The sequence below is a fragment of the Cannabis sativa genome, chromosome 9 (genome assembly GCF_029168945.1).
Source record: "Cannabis sativa cultivar Pink pepper isolate KNU-18-1 chromosome 9, ASM2916894v1, whole genome shotgun sequence".
Lineage (NCBI taxonomy): Eukaryota > Viridiplantae > Streptophyta > Magnoliopsida > Rosales > Cannabaceae > Cannabis > Cannabis sativa.
Genome location: NC_083609.1, coordinates 2,831,185 through 2,850,888, shown reverse-complemented (window position 1 = coordinate 2,850,888; position 19,704 = coordinate 2,831,185).

Sequence of the window (19,704 nt, the reverse complement as noted above, 5' to 3'; positions counted from 1 at the left end):
TATATAATTTTTATTTCATATTTTATAATTATAATATTATAATAATTCATATTGAAATGGATAATAAACATTTATTAATTATGTGGATGTCCAAATCTTTTATTTATTACCATTAATTGTAATTAATATTACTCTTTTCTTAGTTTCCCTTTGTCTTAGTTTCTTAATATCTCACTCTTGTATTTGTATAAATAGGGGTTCACCCCATTGGAATAAAGAACTCAGAAATTCTCATTCACTTTCTCTTTCTCTCTTCATCTTCTTCTTCTTTCTTCTCATCTACTTTATATTATTTTATATTATTTTATAACACGTTATCAGCACGAGTCTCTGCCCAGCTTCAAGCATGAGTCTCTTCCTAAGACCCAATGTAAGTATCTTGTTAAAATTCTTGAATTGTTTCAAAGTCACGATACACTAAATATATATTTATATATATACTTATCTGACTGAAACAATTTCAAGAATCCTTTGTTTTCTTTTTTCTTTTTATCTATATATATCTATATATTATATATGTATGTATATATTTTTATATATTTATTATTGATTCATATATATATATACATATTATGTACTTATCATTCATAATATTTACAATATATGTTTGCCTATGATATGATAGAGAAAATCTATATAAATTATACATATATCTAGAAAGATTATGTATCATCGATAAAATATTGCATATATCTTGAAGATTATGCATCATCGATAAAATATTGCATATATCCTGAAGATTATGCATCATCGATAAAATATTGCATATATCCTGAAGATAATGCATCATCGATAAAATATTGCATATATATATCCTGAAGATTATGCATCCTCGATAAAATATCGCATATATCCTGATGATTGTGCGTCCTCAATAAAATCTTGCATATATCCTGAAGATTATGCAAATGTAATATTCATCATATAGTTGATGGATATATAATGAAAGAGATGAATACATATTTATATATATGTTCTTGTATTCTTTGAGGACAATGAAAAGTAATCTAATATCGATATACATTTTGACAAACATTTCCTGAAGTAAATGTTTTATATTTATCGAAGAAAAAAAATGATTGTATTTATGTGAATACAACTAAAGAATCATTAAAAATGATTATTATTGATGCAATTTTATAGTGGGTTTTGAATACCCAAAAAGAATATTAAGAAAATTGCATTGAAACATCAAAGTATAAGAATAACAGTGAGCATGACTAATGTTATTTAAATACATGAGACATGTATTTATTGTTCATCATTCCCTGCAGAGAATGATACGAATTGAATTCAACTACTTTTAAAGATTGTTTGTATTAGTCATGTTACTATACATTGTTATTACTTGCAATGTTGGAAATTATTACATGTGACATATATTAAAGATCAAATTTTGCATACATCTTGGAGATTATGCAAAAATTGTATTCATATATTCTTTGAAATATTGTTAAAGAAATTGTTGAGTAATTTCTTTTTATATATGAACAAGTAATAAATTTTTAAGAAATTTATAATAATGTTCTACTTGTTCAACGTCATTCCCCGAAGTGAATGTAATGATTTTAAATAATCAATGGCATTGTTTGCTACTCAAATATTTCCAGAAGAAATTGGAAACAACCAAAAGATGAAATACCACACACAATCAAAGTGCATGAAATCTATATATGTGTGGAATTGAATAATAGTGGTCGCGTACCTGTAGTACTGTAACGCCCCAGTATTTTGCCTTATTTTACAAAAATACTGGGGCGTTACAGTTGGTATCAGAGCCGATCGTCCGTTAGCCCGAAGGATACTCACGGTATACATACAGAAGACTGAAAAAGATCCCTCTCACTATTATGTAAGTGTTAGTTTTAATTTTCTTGGTATTGCCATTAATAGTCTTATATGTGATACATATAATTAGAGCCTCATCTTAGGTGGTGCTTAGAGACATCAATAGTACCCTCTATCTCTTATGATTGATTACATTTTTTAGGAAGAAGATGTATAGGTTTATATTTCTTTATTGTCTTGAATTTAACTAGGAAGGACCGTGTTCCTTTCTTGAAAATTTAGAATAAATTATATTAGGAGTTCATAAGACTTTATTTGATAAATAGAATATTACTAGTTAAGCTTGACAACATTAAGTTTAGATATGTACATAGAATCTTCTCTTCCAATAATTGAACTCTTTTGTTTCTTTTAAATCAACCTTTCTTGTAAACATGAAACTAGAAGATCAGTTAGAATCAATGTGAAAGGAACGACCAATAGAGGTGGGGGCTAAGGATGTGTGTTCCGCTGACCCACAAATGGTTGATGTTCCAGAGAACCCAATAATAGTTAAGGCTAACGATCTAATAGAGGTATTGGAAGGACTACGAGCATGACTAAGACAATTTGTTGAAGAGTTTTCACAGGCTCAGCAAAATATCACCAACACTAGTAGTGGAACTTGAAGCACATAATGAAATGTACCAATAGCCAACTAAGTACCGACGCATATATTTTCACCTATCTATGAATGGTTGAAGAAGCAGTCTCTACACCTAGCCATGAATGGAAGCCCAACATATAGGAAGTAGGGATGACTTAGAATAGTAGACGCTATACCGCATCGGGACAAGATAATTTACGAAACTTACTTATTAAGAAGGATGAAATAATAGATCTTTAAGGAGAAGGTACTATCTTGTTGGATATTCTATAAGTTACACACTCTTAAGTTAGATGGTAAGAAGTATGAGTATTGTATGCAAAGACATTGGAGATAAGTATGTTATAGAAATGAGTCAGGAGAGGACGATGCCATCATATAGAAAGGAGTGCGGTGTGCTGAATAGAATCCAAAATGAGAAGTTAGAAAGAGACATGATAAAATTACTAGAGGTAATAACTTATGAAGGTATCTTAAACACTAAGAGATAAGCAGAGCATCAACAAATATTAGATTACCGAAGGAAAGTTGTAAACTTTAAACTCAAGGTCATCTACTTGGTGGAGGAGATAACAGAGAAAAATGTGTATGGTTTCGACAGAGACATTTTCAAAGGAGAAAGACAAAAAGTCCAGCACGGCTAACAATTTGGGTACAACATGAATGAGAGACAACTAAGAGGGTGACTACTCGAATTGATCACAACTACACCACTAAGAGATTGTGGATACAGCTTTGTGGCAGGTGTACAACAAACAACTATAGAGAGTAGATCGCAAATTCAAAACTTGAGAAAGAGGAGGAATTAGCATTCAAGGGTGACATCCCTAGATTCCAAATACTCACTGATACAACAACAATGGTGTGGAGTATAGCTCAATGAGAAAATGTTAGGAAAGCCTCACTTAGAGACAGGAGAAAAGTGAGACACAATTAGGACCAAAGTAACATATATTGAAGAATGTCATGGCATGTCAAGGACTATACAAGTTTTTGATAAGTGTTGGGATTAGAAAATACACTCATGCAACATAAAGGAATTCAAGGCACAACGTAAGCAAAGGATACTACAATCCAATTACGACTTATATTATGGGCAATAGTATAAGTATGTTGGAGTGTCATCTAATGAGAAACTAAGAGGAAAACTCACAAAGTTCAGCCCTGCTGAAAAGAGATGGTGTTTCTAGGTCCTATAATGCCCGAGAAGAAAATGACTATGGATTTGTCAAAAGCTAAAATTGTTAAGAGCAAAAAAAAAAAAAATGGAAAAATAATATTAGATATTTTTCTCAATCTAAAAAGCCAGTAATAGAGATCTTTGGAAGGACTCTCTCAAGCTGACAATAACTAACTTATTGCACACTACTAAGTCTTGTCCAATTGAAAGTGCAAAAGTTAGAAGAAGAAAAAAAAAACAAGATAGGTATTGATAATTTGGTGGCGTTTGGATGTAAAATGAGACGCTTGAACGAATTATTGACTTGTGCTTAAAGGTAGTATGGGAAGTAAGAATAAAAAATTCCTGACTAAGGAATTATAATAAATAGTGAGTCTCCAGTAATAAATCAAATACAAGTAGGGGTATAGGAGGTATAATAGTGATGGACAGAGTAAGGTCTGTTCGGCATAGTTTGCAAATTATATATATATAGTATCCTTACCCTGATAACTTGGATGATCAATACATTATGAGATTGGTATGGTTGACTTATTGTTAAAAGTCAACAAATAATAAATAGTTGGGCTACGATAAGCTATGGTAGGATTGAACTTATTTTAAAGGGGTTATTAGTGTGCTTTCTATGTTTTAATACATATATGTTATAGTCTTAAGTAAATAATCAGTATTGGAATGTATGTTTAAGAGATTTGGAAGATTTAGAGGTACAATTAAGAAGTTGAGATATATATATATTTTTTTTTTTTGGTGAATTAAAGAAGGCTACAATATACAGGGCATGAATATGGCTGGAATAATCAATGCTATGATAAGTATGAAATTATGTGATATCTTAGATGGCTAGTATATTAGAAGAAGCAATCATTGAACATAACTATCAGAATCTATCGGCATTACAGATTCAAAGTTCACCACTATAGCAAGATAATACCAAAGTAGATAAAAGTTAGTATAGAAAACTAGCTAATCTCATAATCAAGTCAACTTGATTGAAGGGGGTAATGGAGGACCAAGCACCATAGGAGAGATTAGCAAAGAAAATACAATATAGTGATACAAGAAAGAGACTACAAAAGGAACCGACAGTGGTTACCTAGGAAAATGGGAAGGCGTGACAAGTGCAATGAATACATGGATAAAGGATATCAAGAGGTGAATGTTAGACAAAAAGGTGGTCGAAATGGATCATTAAATATTTATATATAGAAGACCTTTTAAAGAGCTTAAATGTTATTTCCAAGTGTCATGGAACAAGTGTCTATCGATGAGTGGGTAACACCTATGAAATTGAAAGAATGACATTGTAGCCTTATAGTAGAAAATCAAGTAGAGAAGTAAGATTTTTATAGGTAATATCATTCAACTAAAGAATGGGAATGATTAAGGACAAGTTTGCATAAGGTCTTCTACCCTACTCTTTGTGTTTGTTATTTTGTATTGTATAATGTGTTCTCAAGTGACATGTAAGGATGTTCATTTAGAGAATAATTAGTGTTACTTTAAATGGCATGTAAGGATGCTCATAGAAGAATAAATAGTTTCACTCTTAATGGCATGTAAGGATGATCATAAGAGAAAGAAAAACTTTTCATATATTACGAGCATGTGATTGCAAAACTTAGTATTTAAAGCATGTATATGTAAGTTATTATGATGGAGTACATTTTGGTATTTAAGTAATGCATAGAGAAATAATAATACTTAATTAAGTTGTGTATATTTTATGTGTTATGGATTGACCGATAAGACATAGGTTAAATGCATGTTTATTGGGTCCATATATATGGTAGATAATGAGGTAATGCAGTAAATGGTGAAAGACATGACGACTCAACACCCCGAGTGTTGGTAAGTTAAATTTAGAGGACGAAATTTCTTTTAAGGAGGGTAGAATGTAATATCCAGATTAAAATAGTATTTAATTTTTTTTTTGGATATTAATTGAGCGAGGATAATTATCTTGTTTCTTTGTGTTGTTAGTGAGTTGATATTATTGCTTAGAGTAGTTGTACCAATTTTCTAGAGAGTTAAAGTTGTATTAACTACGAAAGTAAAATATTATGGTATTTTTACAGAGTAAGTAATCGTTTAATTAAAGCCCAATATGAAGGTCCATTAGGGTTTTATAATATATTTAGTGAGTTTAATTAATTAATGTTAAAAATTCGTAGGTTTGGATAAATTCGCAGGATTAAAAACTGTTTTACTAAAACGATCATATCTGGAGTTCTAGAGCTCGGATTGAGGTGATTTCAGTGGCGTTGGAAAGATAATTCAAAGATCTATCAATTATGTAGAAATAGATTTATCGTAATTTTAACTTTATTGGGGTCAAAATTAGGTTACAAAGTGACGACCTGTTAAGTTTAGTATAGAAACCCTAAGTTTTAAAATTTAAATTTAAAACTTATATCTAACAAATAAGATTTTTATTTAATTATTCTATTTAGAGTTAAATTAGCATCAGATTATAGGGGTTATTTTATTATTTTCTTTTATAGATTTAATTAGATTATAAAACCTAAATCTATCACATTCTTGATACGTAATATGCAGAGTCTCTAACCCTAAGAAAAATAAAAACTCAATCTCAATCTCTTTCTTTCAGCCTGAATACAATTCTTAGAGAGGACACTCATAAAATCCTATATCCTACAAGTTATCCATCTCGCTACCTATCAAAGATTTATAATTTTCCTTCTTGTTTCATTCTCTTCGCCAAACAACACTCATGATTTTCATCAACATAACATTGAGATCATCATCACCATTCTAATAATTTGAGATTTCAAGATCTAGCACTGATTAAGAAGAGTCATCAAGAGGTAAGAGAGTTCTTCCACTTATTGTTGTGAACTTTTAGGTTAAACTATGAAATCTCGTTTTTTTTTTTCTGAAAATTATTGTCTTAGTAAAATAGTCATATCTCTCTCAATATTGATCCGTTTCCAGCAATTTTTATATCGTTAGAAAGCTTATTCGATGATCTAAAATTTTTATCAAGAAACTATTCACCAGTTCGGTGATATTCTATGTCGAAAATTATCATCTTTCTGATGTTGTTGTAAATCGTTTTTTTTCATATTCCCAGAAAAAGTATTTTCACTTAAAATACCATAACTCTCTCAATTCTTGTCCATTTTTAATGATCTATATATGGTTTCAAAGCTTATTCAATTTTCCATAAGTTTCATGAAGAAACATTTCGTGAATTCGGAGTTATACTATGTCGAAAAGTTAGTTTCCTTCTGTATCATGTAATTCGTTTCTTGAATCTTGTTCTTCCAAAACTATTTTGGTAAAATTGTAATATCTCTTTGAATATAATTCCAATTTCAGAGATTTTGGTATCATTGGAAAGGGAATTTAATTTCCTAAAACTTTCATGAAGATGTTATCTTCTAGTTCTGAACCTTTCAATACAAAAAGTTTGTATTTTTGCTAAGTCGTATAATTCGTTACTCCATATTCCTTCTCAGAAATAGTTTCAGTAAAACAATCATAACTCTCTCAGTTTTAATCTATTTTTAATGATCTTTATATCGTTGGAAAGATAATGGAATTTCCTATAATTTTTATGAAGACAACTTTTACTGAATTAGTGTAGTTGTTGGTCAAAAATAGTAATCTTTCTGCTGTACTGTAAGAGTACGAATTTTAATATTAGGGCCTTGACCCATGTCTTATTATAGGTAGTAGTGACGAGATAACAACTCTTAAGCAGCGGGATTTGAGGTAAGGAAATTAGATAGTTTTCTATGTATTTATCTGCATAAATTTAAATTCTTTATATATTGAAATATGATTTATGATTTGTTATTATGAATATGTATATGGTACTGAGAATGTGTGGTATGGACACAATATGAGTTTGTGAATTGATACATAGATTATGGTTGTATGTCTTGTATATGTTGTATGTTGTATTTGTATGTTTCAGGTTGTATGTTGTATGATATATTTGTATGTTGCATGTTGCATGTTGTATGTTGTATGTTGTATGCTAACGTCTCAGGTAAAGTGGGGGACCATGGTGGGGTATGATACGGGATAAGGCCGTTGAATGTAGAGATACCCTACCCTGCATTTTACTGAGTCGTGTATGAGATTGTTATGGTGGGTATGATACAGTGATGTTACTGTTGAATATAGAGATACCCTATCCTATAACAATGGTAGGGCTGCATAGGCCCATGTTATTCTATGGGCAGATTAGGCCCAGGATATTGTAGGGTCAGGCTAGGCCCGGGTTATGTAAGTAATGGCTATGATATGCCAATGTTGTGATAATGTTATTATTATTTATAGTATTGATATGGTTATGTTATGAGTATGATATTGGAGTTATGATCTCTGTATATGTGTACGGTGTGAACAAATAGTATAGACTTGTATGATAAAGGTTTCCATATGTACAGTTATTTGGTTATAGTTATAAAAGAGCATGTATGATATTGCTAAAACTTAATAAATACATTAATGGTATGTGTGATATTATATGGTATTGTTTGATAAGCATTTCCTTACTGAGCTTTTAGCTCACCCCCCTTACTTTCCCCCTACAGGTATTAGACAGGGAAGTATGTATAGTGAGCGGGGTCGGTTAAGTACGTATACTGTGAGCGGCTACGGGCGGACAAACGATCTAGAACGCTGGTGGTGCCTTAGTTTTATTTTAAGCAGTTGATAAATCTAACACAGTGGAAATGCATTATTTAAAATTATTTACTTACTGTATCTTGTTTTACAAATGAAGGATCCTTCTCTGTTGCATTTTGATTTTTTTTTAAAATCCACTGTTGTATTTAAATTATTTTTTTATCTTTTCAAATTATGCATGAAAATAGTATTTTTGTAAAATAAGGCAAAATACTGGGGCGTTACAGTAGTACGGACACACTTATAATCAAGATAAACGTATACTTGATTATTTAATAGAATGTGAATTGTACAAACTTATTGTACATTTAGAATATTTAAATATCATTACCTAAAGAGAATGAATAGACATGAAATTCTATTTCAAAGAATATAGATTTCACATATATTGGTAATGCCAGAAGCAAATTAATATATACATATTTTATTATTTCTTGAAATCAATAGTTTCAAACTATTGTTGGCACAGGATATGTATATATATAGTTACTATATAATTCAGTTTGCATATTCCCAAAAGTGGATACATAATTTACTAATATTTGTTAGTGATCCAATATAATCAAAGTGATAAAGAATCACAAAATGATTATTTGAAAAGCTTCCTGAAGAAGTCTTACATACAATTGCTACTTGGAGTAGTAAAATATATTTGTATGTACCTAGATGTATAACTTTTATCTAGTTATAAAAGTGATAAGAAATAACTTATTATATGTACTGGTTGTACATTTAAATATATAATATATCAAGTCATGATAATTAGACTGATGAATAGTCTATTAATAAATTAGACGACTTGTTAAAAAGATACTAGAAAAAATGAATGATATATTATGGTTATATCTATTTGACCATTACAATAACATGATGAAGTTGTCATGTATCTTTTAAATTATACACATCATTGAATTGATGATAGTGATTCCTGAAGAAATATAAAGTTTGATAAACATAATAGTGACTCCTCAAGAGTGTATATGTTTTGGAGAATAATATAATTATATTATTCGTGTATATAAAAATGAAACTTTTTATGATTACTTATATGTTGTAGTGATTTTACATTACCTTGTGAAAGTTTCATTGAAATACAAATTATAGTGAACCTGAAGTTCATGAATTGAATTATTTTGACATGATCAATCATATGCAATAAATTGTCAAAGAATTTGACTAAATTTTGTTGAAGAACCAGAAGATTCTTCTCATTGTTAATTTATAAGGCTCAAAAGAAGAATGTGCATATATTTGCACATAGAAAATATTTAAATTATATTTCCTTAACAATCTTGAGCTATTGTTAGATTTTTATTGCATAGTTTCTTATCGATGTGATAAGATTATATAATCATGCATTTACAAAATGTGTAAATTTATGTATTTCTAATTATACACGTATGACTCATTCTTAGAAATGAATTAAGTTCATAAGGATTGAACTTGAAACTAAAGTTTATTGAACCTAAAGTTCAATGTCATATAGTATATATGAGTTTAAACAAATATTGATTCATTGTGATATATTGAAATCCCTACAGGTGTATTAATATTATTAGATATCACAATTTTTAAAAAATCTCTCGATCAGGGGGAGAGAAGCAGTTGGGATCGATGATAATTTTTGAAAAATGATCCTTGCACAAAGTATATAAGAACAATATAGTTCAAAATGATATATACCAACTGCAAATCAATATTATTCAAAGTTGAGATAGAATGAGTTGAAAACGCCACGAAGCGTAAATGAACAATGTAGAAATTATTAATAAATGTTCATTTGATTTGCCCTGAAGTTGTTAAATCTAGAGGTACTCATGGAGATACCTTAATGTTATAAAGTATTAAAATGATAACCGTGATGAAAACGGTACTCGAAAAGACTCCCAAGAGAAGTTAGACATAACACATTTCATCATAATTGAATCCCTGAAGTGATTCGTTATAGGTACCTATAAATGATAAACATATTTGAAAAATATGTAATTTAAAGAGATCTCTATAAGTTATGTCAATATGGGAGGAAATTATCATTTATTGAAATTTTTGTCGACAATAAATATTGAATGTTTGCATATGCAATAAACTAACATGAGATAGCAAGGATCATGGTATTAGATTTGTCGAGAATCATCGACTTATATTTTGATTTTTGGCCAAAATATTATGACGCAATCCAGGCAAATTTACTCACATAAAGTGAAGTAAGACCTGTAGGGTGTGCAAATAAATATTTCTAATGAGAAATTTGCATATATGTATTTGTACATAATGAATTGTTGTACAAAGTTTGCATAGACATGAGATTGATTGAAGTAAGGCTTAAATATTGAGAAAATATAATCATTATTTGATTATAGCCTGGAATATATTTTATGAAGATTTATAAGCGTCACATAAATGTTGCAACAAAAGATTATTTATTTGGAGCTCCTAATATAGTGAGAATTTGAAATAAGCCTTATCTAAAAATTCTAGAAGAATTTAATACATGTCTTAAGTGATATAAATTCTAAGTCGCGCGCACTATATGACAAAGATCTTTGTATGAAATAAAGACATGTAAGTAAATTATTATTTGAAAAAATACCTATGGTTGTCTATGCAATATAAATACGTAAATTATACGTTGTGATAGACTCTTGAAGAGTTTTTGATTAATTGCAAAACAAACTTTTATTTCTTTTGTATATCGAGAAATATTAAATGTATAAAGTTTGTTCATTAGTATTGAAGTCCTGAAGTACTTCATATGTATCAAGAATTATAGATATATGATCATTTGATATGAAAATTAAGATCATACAACAAGATGGAACAAATATATGGTATTGGAGTACCATCATTGTCACAAATGAAATTTATATTATCATTAATGTGTTATGTTCATATCTACTTGAAATGTTAAATTTTAGTATGAACAAGATTGTATATACACATGAATGATACAATTAGTTAGATAAAGATTAATGTTCCACGAACCCGTCATCTATAATTTAGAAGTCCATACATACTCTGGAAGAGTTATAGAAAATATATGATCAAAGATTGTATATTGTGATATTAATTTTAAAAGTGATAACAATAATCTTATGAGATTTATTATCACCAAAAGAATTATGGATCATATGTGCATGAGGGGGAGACATATTCATGTTGCACTCTTTTTCCCTTAGCTCAGGTTTTGTCCCACTGGGTTTTCCTGGCAAGGTTTTTAACGAGGCAACTTACAAATAGTTATGAATATGAAATATATATTGTACTCTTTTTTCCCTTAGCTCAGATTTTGTCCCACTGGGTTTTTCTGGCAAGGTTTTTAACGAGGCAACTATAAATCATGTTACATACTTGCATTTTATGAAGCAATTAGAGAATGTGTGTGAGTGAGAACATTGACATAGCATATTTGGGAAACATATGGATTGCACTCAATAAAGATGTATCAACCCAAACAGTTCTCTATGAAGATAATACTGCTTGCATCGCTCAACTAAAAGGAGGGTACATTGAAGGAGATAGAGTTAGAACACATTTCACCAAATTCTTCTTTATACGCTTCAAGAAAATGCATATTGGTGTTCAACATATTCAATCAAGTGTCAATCTTACAAACTTATTCACAAAGTTATTACCAACATCAACATTTGAGAAGACGGCAGACAAGATCGAAATTCGTCGATTAGAAGATCTCCACAAATGCCTAAATGAGAGGGAGTTAGTTTACACTATACTCTTTTTCCTTTGATCAAGTTTTCAGCAAGATTTTTAATAAGGCAGTTATTATGGACATCCAAGGGGGAGTGTTATAAATATTATTAATTATGTGGATGTCCAAATCTTTTATTTATTACCATTAATTGTAATTAACATTACTCTTTTCTTAGTTTCCCTTTTTCTTAGTTTCTTAATATCTCACTCTTGTATTTGTATAAATAGGGGTTCACCCCATTGGAATAAAGAACTCAGAAATTCTCATTCACTTTCTCTTTCTCTCTTCATCTTCTTCTTCTTTCTTCTCATCTACTTTATATTATTTTATATTATTTTATAACAGTACTTACCATAATTATAATAATAAAATTATTTATTAAAGTTATATACATAATATTATATAATTTTTATTTCATATTTTATAATTATAATATTATAATAATTCATATTGAAATGGATAATAAACATTTATTTTTAATGTTTATTTTTAAATTTCAATAAACAATTCCGATGTCTGGTTTTTTGAAGGTTAATGTGGATGGTGCAATATTTGCACCCTCCAATTCATTTGGTGTAGGATGTCTTGCCCGTGGTGAGAATGGCCAATTTATTGAAGCTTTTTGTTTACACAAAGAGGGTTGTGTTCAACCGAGCTTAGTGGAGGCAATTGGTGTTAAGGAAGCTTTAAGTTGGATCAAGAAGAAAGGGTGGGAACATGTTATCGTGGAAACCGATTCTCTTGTGGTGGTTCAAGCTCTTCAAAGTAATGTAACCATGCCTTCTACGTTTGGTTCAATAATCACTTTCTGACTTAATTTATTAAACTCTTTGTCTCATGTTAATGTTTGTTTTGTTAAACGATCTGCTAACAATGTCGGTCATTGTCTTGCTCGCAGTGCTTGTTATTGGTCAGATTATTATTTTGTTGGTAGCAATGTCCATGATGCTATGTAATTGCCGATTTGACTGTTCTTAATTAATGAAGTTTTCTACTTTCATTCAAAAATAAATATGTGATATTATAAATAATATATAAAATAAAATATATTACTACATAATATAATTATAAACATTGATTAGAATAACATAATAAACATACATCCGAATTTTATTGATTTTTTGATACTTTTAAAACTATAAATAAACGCACTTCTATAATTTAAATATATTAATGTTTATAGTTTTGATATTATATTTCTATAGAAAATTAATTAAATTATATTTATTCTAAATAAAATGAATAATAAATATTTTTTTCTTATTAAAAAATTATTTTGTTTATAAATGTTAGAACTGTTTAATATTTATTTATTTAATTTTATAAATTTGTTTATTTTGTGTTTTTATAAACATTTTTAATTATTAAAAACTTCAAAATTATTGTTAAAATAAACATGAAGCATTATTATTATGATGTCACACATGAATCACAATAATATATAATACATATTTTATTGTTTTTTTAAATTATATATAAACACACTTTTAAAATTTATACACGTTAATGTTTATAATTTTAATATTATATTTCAACATAAAATTAATTAAAATATAATTATTCAAAATAAAATAAATAATAAATATTTATTTCTTAATAATTTTTTTATTTATAAATATTAAAACTATTTAATATTTACTTTTAAAATTTTCACAAAATTGTTTATTTTGTATTTTATGAAGATTTTTTATTATTAAGAATTTCTAAATCATTGTCACAATAAACATAAAGCATTATTATTATCATGTAAAACATGAATACAATAATATATAATAGCAATTTTATTGTTTTATAAAACTTTAAATAAACACACTTTTAAAATTTATATACATTAATATGTATTATTTTGATATTATATTTCAATAAAAAACTAATTAAATTATAATTAATCAAAATAAAATGAATAATAAATATTTATTTTTTAATAATTAATTATGAACTTTTTGTTTCTTAAAATTAAATCTGTTTAATATTTATTTATTTAAATTTCACTTCTATTGTTTATTTTATGTTTTTATAAACATTTTATATTATTAAATATTTCTAAACCACTGTTATAATAAACGTAAAATATTATTAGTATCATTTCAAACATAAATCATAATAATATATAATAAACAATAACAATATTATTATTCAACTAAAAATTAATAATAAAAATTTTAAACAAATTATTGTTAGAGATTTTATTACAATGGAAGAAAATCAAGATATTACAACTCTATTGTAATACAATACAAGGACCAACAAAGAGATTAAATAAATGTTACAACAACATAATATACAATATATATACACTATATATATTATATATAAGAAATGTAGAAGAAGATATATAGATTACACAATATTATATAACATATATATAATATGAAGAAGAAAAGATCACTCACTCACAACCTTGAGTGTAAAATAGTGGGGATCACCATGACTTGAACAAGGTATTACACCTTTGTCTAAAAGCTTATTTCCCCTATCTCTAAGCACTAAGGGAACTCTCTAGGAAATAGCTTTAGGAATTATCAAGCCTTTTAGGGTTTTCTAGCAAAGTGCTTTCTTGATAGAAAACTTCATCTCAATGAGCACATTAGACTCCTTTATATAGTGTTTAGATGATCACTCTTAGGATTCAAAATACCACCTCATTTCTCTCCCATAAATGAGTATTACATTTTGTAACAACTATATCATCATAATTTTGAAATCCTTAAACCAAATTGTGTAACAACCCTTTTATTACACTAATAATGTGTGATCAACACAAGAGTTACAAATGACAACAAATTGTAACTCCTCTCCAAGTTACTATGTAGGTTACAAAAGTGTAGGTTAAATTATAGGTTACACATTTATTTACCATACACTTAATATATATTATTCACATAATATTATATATTACCACATTTTAATCTACATATTATTATATTAAAAATAATATAACAATCCCCCACTAGATTAAAATGTGTGACACACTTGTAACATTTATTTAATCAATCAAAATATTATATCAAAATATAACATTCCCCCACTTTGATTGAATAAATACACACTTTTAAAGAAGTCTTGCTTAGGTGCATTAGGTAAAATGTCTTTCGACTTGAATTTTACCTTAGTGTAGTTACCACAAAGTTTGATGAAATTTTGGTTGCCGTAGCATTGAACCATTATTCCTTTAGTACAAACCGGTGATAACACACACACCCTCGCTAATGCTCACTTGAGACCGCATGTCTCGCTCTTGCACCGTTAATGGATTGTTATATTATTTTTAATATAATAATATGTAGATTAAAATGTGGTAATATATAATATTATGTGAATAATATATATTAAGTGTATGGTAAATAAATGTGTAACCTATAATTTAACCTACACTTTTGTAACCTACATAGTAACTTGGAGAGGAGTTACATTGTCATTTGTAACTCTTGTGTTGATCACACATTATTAGTGTAATAAAAGGGTTGTTACACAATTTGGTTTAAGGATTTCAAAATTATGATGATATAGTTGTTACAAAATGTAATACTCATTTATGGGAGAGAAATGAGGTGGTATTTTGAATCCTAAGAGTGATCATCTAAACACTATATAAAGGAGTCTAATGTGCTCATTGAGATGAAGTTTCTATCAAGAAAGCACTTTGCTAGAAAACCCTAAAAGGCTTGATAATTCCCAAAGCTATTTCCTAGAGAGTTCCCTTAGTGCTTAGAGATAGGGGAAATAAGCTTTTGGACAAAGGTGTAATACCTTGTTCAAGTCATGGTGATCCCTACTAATCTACACTCAAGGTTGTGAGTGAGTGTATATATATTATTCTGTTGTTATATATATACATATTTTATATTACATGTGTTCTTATCTTCTTCTATATTTCTTATATATAATATATATAGTGTATATATGTTGTATATTATGTTGTTGTAACATTTATTTAATCTCTTTGTTGATCCTTGTATTATATTGCAATAGTGTTGTAATGTCTTGATTTTCTTCCATTGTAATAATATCTCTAACAATCAAAAGCTTATTCCTTTTCAATGGAAGAGGTGATAAATCAAGATTGAGAGAATACAAGGATAAGAGATTTTGTGTGTAAACTATTCATGGATGAGCATGGTGGTATATAATGTGATTTACTATTTTATATGATAGTAATATATATGATATATATGAGTTATATATATGTGACATATACATGATCATGTGTTTATATCATATTAATATATATAGTGATATATAATATGATATTTGAATTTTATATGTTATTATATGTATATATGTGAGATATATAATATATAACATGTATATATATGAGTAATATATATTATATATATGTAGAGCATGTGATATATATAATATATATTAGTGAGATTAAATATGTAGAAATAATTATTTCTATGTATTTATATGAGACATGCATATATAATATATATTATGAGTATATAATATATATCATGCATGTGTATTAAAGTGTATATATGTTATATATGTGTGAGGTATGTAACATATATAGTTGTGTAATTAATATATATTATGTTTATATGATATATATTAAAGTATATATGTTACATGTATATGAGATATGTAACATATTTATTTGTGAATTTAATATTGACATTGTGTGTATGTTACATATAAGATGTTGATTAGTAACATACATATTATATTAATGTATGAGTTATGTAGTATGATAATAATGTTGATAGTAATAATATAATATTGTTTATTGCTATTGATGTGGAAATTATTATCATCTATTTTGTGAATAAAGAATATTTTAAATTCTTTTTCAATATGGTGGTGAACATCTCACTTTGTGAGATAATAAAAGATGGCTTTTGAGAAGTTACATCTTTTATTAGATTATAAGAGATAATCATCTCATATTTGAGATAAAGAAAAGTGAACTATATGAGAGTTACACTTATGAGAATTGTCTTGTCATAGCAAGAACAAATGGATTAAAAGTGAATCCAAACTTGTGAAATGAGCCATAAATTGGAAGAGCAATTTTGGACTCAAAAGTAAATGAATCAATGTGGATTCAAAAATAGTGAAAAGATAACGAAATTGGAGAAGTAATTTTGAATCTTAAATAATCAAAGTGGTGAACAAAATTGATGAGAATTTTGTTAACCTTGGTATAATTTTGGGCTAATCTCAATGAGGAGATAACCTTAAAATTATGAGAAAAAATAATCACATTATTTTGTAAGTGGTGATGTGAGTTTGATATTTTAGTTTTGTTGAGAAAACTAAAAATGTCAAATGGTATTTTTAAAGTGGCCTTAAAGAGTCATTTGAAGAGGAAAATACAAAAAGGTGATATTTAATATACACTTTATGGTAGAAATGTGGGGGTGAACCACAAATTTAATCAAAATGTGATGAGACATTGTTGATATTTTTGATTTTGAATTCAAATTCTAAATCAAGTTTGGCTATGTGCATAAGTGAAAATATTGACATATTTGGTGTCAAATTTTTGGTAAAAATAATTTCAAGAAGGAAATTAAATTTAAGAAAAATTATAGAGACGAAGTGGTCTTCTATATTTTAAAATCAAGATATTATCTTGATAGTGAAATGTGAAAGTGTGGGGGTGATACTCCAATATGAAAAGTTTAAGACATGTTTGGTGTCTTAAAATAAAGTATAATTTAGACATGTTTGGTGTCTAAATTAGTGTTTAATTTTGATATGCATGGTATCAAAATTATTGAGAATTCGAGTTGTGTGAAAATTAATCTTTTATGATTAAATTTTCAAAGCTTAAGTACTTAAGGAGAAAAGTGGTCACAAAGTGAACACTATATTTTGGCATGCATGATTCACATGGAATCAATAGTGAGAGGTTATAACAAATCGCTTAATCTCCGTACAATATTAAAGCAAGAATTTTCGAGGGATGGGACCTAAACTCCCTTAGTGTCTTGCTCATTGATGGTAACCTATCTTAACACTAGTAAACATCTAGCCTTAAGTTCAATAGGTACTAACAAGTTAATAGAGTGAATATGGTACTCAATTGTCCCATCTATGGATGAGTACATGTTGTGAAAATTGAGGGTTAAAACCAAAAGGTTTTTTAATGGAGCTTAAGCTAAAGAAAACTCACTTAAGCTTAAGAAGTGTCTAAAGAGTGGTGAGACACTAAAACTCTACCTATATGGGCTAGAGGTGGTGCCGCCTCTTATGAGAATTGGGAGTATTCTCTAGAGAGTCCATGAATTAGAATTTTGCACATGGCCATTAACGGTGCAAGAACGAGACATGCGGTCTCAAGTGAGCATTAGCAAGGGTGTGTGTGTTATCACCGATTTGTACTAAATAAGTAATGGTTCAATGCTACGGCAACCAAAATTTCATCAAACTTTGTGGTAACTACACTAAGGTAAAATTCAAGTCGAAAGACATTTTACCTAATGCACCTAAGCAAGACTTCTTTAAAAGTGTGTATTTATTCAATCAAAGTGGGAGAATGTTATATTTTGATATAATATTTTGATTGATTGAATAAATGTTACAAGTGTGTCACACATTTTAATCTAGTGGAGGATTGTTATATTATTTTTAATATAATAATATGTAGATTAAAATGTGGTAATATATAATATTATGTGAACAATATATATTAAGTGTATGGTAAATAAATGTGTAACCTATAATTTAACCTACACTTTTGTAACCTACATAGTAACTTGGAGAGGAGTTACATTGTCATTTGTAACTCTTGTGTTGATCACACATTATTAGTGTAATAAAAGGGTTGTTACACAATTTGGTTTAAGGATTTCAAAATTATGATGATATAGTTGTTACAAAATGTAATACTCATTTATGGGAGAGAAATGAGGTGGTATTTTGAATCCTAAGAGTGATCATCTAAACACTATATAAAGGAGTCTAATGTGCTCATTGAGATGAAGTTTCTATCAAGAAAGCACTTTGCTAGAAAACCCTAAAAGGCTTGATAATTCCCAAAGCTATTTCCTAGAGAGTTCCCTTAGTGCTTAGAGATAGGGGGAAATAAGCTTTTGGACAAAGGTGTAATACCTTGTTCAAGTCATGGTGATCCCTACTAATCTACACTCAAGGTTGTGAGTGAGTGTATATATATTATTCTGTTGTTATATATATACATATTTTATATTACATGTGTTCTTATCTTCTTCTATATTTCTTATATATAATATATATAGTGTATATATGTTGTATATTATGTTGTTGTAACATTTATTTAATCTCTTTGTTGATCCTTGTATTATATTGCAATAGTGTTGTAATGTCTTGATTTTCTTCCATTGTAATAATATCTCTAACAATGGCCATGTGCAAAATTCCAATTCATGGACTCTCTAGAGAATACTCCCAATTCTCATAAGAGGCGGCACCACCTCTAGCCCATATAGGTGGAGTTTTAGTGTCTCACCACTCTTTAGACACTTCTTAAGCTTAAGTGAGTTTTCTTAAGCTTAAGCTCCACTAAAAAACCTTTTGGTTTTAACCCTCAATTTTCACAACATGTACTCATCCATAGATGGGACAATTGAGTACCATATTCACTCTATTAACTTGTTAGTACCTATTGAACTTAAGACTAGATGTTTACTAGTGTTAAGATAGGTTACCATCAATGAGCAAAACACTAAGGGAGTTTAGGTCCCATCCCTCGAAAATTCTTGCTTTAATCTTGTACGGAGATTAAGCGATTTG